This window comes from Triticum aestivum, chromosome 1A (genome assembly GCF_018294505.1).
Source record: "Triticum aestivum cultivar Chinese Spring chromosome 1A, IWGSC CS RefSeq v2.1, whole genome shotgun sequence".
NCBI classification, from domain to species: Eukaryota; Viridiplantae; Streptophyta; class Magnoliopsida; order Poales; family Poaceae; genus Triticum; species Triticum aestivum.
In genome coordinates this window covers 256875236-256876783 of record NC_057794.1, presented here as the reverse complement: position 1 = coordinate 256876783, position 1548 = coordinate 256875236, and positions in this window count along the sequence as shown.

Here is a 1548-nt window from a genome sequence, read left to right as displayed (position 1 = left end):
TATATATATATATATATATATATATAGACACGCTAAACTAAGCCAGAGCGCATTATAGGCTATCGTACGCGCCGGCTGCCCGACCGAGTCTCTCAACTACTCTAATTAGTCCGCTCCGCGCGCCTCCTTACCGGTTGGAAATTCACCGTAAAAAACTAATGGGACATGGTAATGGACTTTAATCATTACTACGGCTCTCCACTGTTGGATAGTAAAATTTGCTATGTCTTCACTGTAATAAACTAATGGAACACAGTAGCGGACCCTAATCATTACGACTCTCCACCATTGGATGGTAAAATTTTCTATGCCTGTTCAAGCCTATTTGCATGTAGTAATGTGTTCATAAAACGTAGTTGCAATTTGTGAAGGGAACATAGTAATTAGGTTATTAAATTCTTTGGCCAATTTTGCGCAAAAAATAATAAACCAAAGTAGATCAGTCGTAAGCTTAAAATATTTTATGTTTATTTAGACTTCTTTAATTCTCACTAGTACGTGATTTTCCGCCATACCACATCGTAATGCAGTTACCATATCGTAATGCAATTACTAGCACCTACTGTAGCTAGTAGGATTCATGCATAGAGTGGTAACGCTGTTACCATAGGTACATTTTCCATTTAAATAAAACAAAACTAATATTCAATGTCAGCCGTTAGCCACGTACATGGTAATTGTATTTCTGACATACAGTAAACCAATTACTAGAGGAACCGTTCACCGGCGCTTACTTTTTCCAAGCGTTGGCTAGAATCGTACATTCTTTTAACATAGTAAACCAACTAATCTCAAAAAAAAAAAACATAGTAAACCAACTACTATGTGTTCACCTTATTTTACGATCAGAGGACTGACTGCTGCACGGCCTCGTAATGGATTTACTGCTGCAATGCCTCGTAATGTACTAGTACTTCCGTTACCATGTACGCTGATATGATTACCGTCATTAGTAGATGGTGGGTTCAAGCGTCTAGTGTTGCGGGGCGGAGATGGGGCGCTGACTACGGTAAAAGAATTTAATCAATTACTATTTTTTGTATTGCTTGTTACTTCCATTTCCTAATCCCTATAGGGACAGGAACAAGCGGCCCGTCGGGTGGGTCATTAGCGACCAGCGCGTACGATTAGGCGTTTTGCGCTCTCGCGCAGTTTAGCGCCACCGTATATATATATATATATATATATCAAATGAAAGATAATATATATACTTTTCAGTTATGTGTACTACCAAAATTACCTAATATCTACATAGCAAAATATATTAAATACTAATTCAGATCAAAATTATATATACTTTTCAGTTATGTGTACTCCTAAATTATATAGCTACCTATATAATTGCAAATAGGAAATACAAGATGATATGTGACCACACCGACTTCTATATGTGTAGAAATAGAAGATGCTTTACAAGAACTAACTGAAATGTAAAAGGGCTAAAAGAAATCCAATATCATCATGATACAAAGTATTTATCCGGTTTTATATATGTTTGCATGCTGGCAACCAGACAAACCTACAATGCTATAAGATAGTCTGTACATA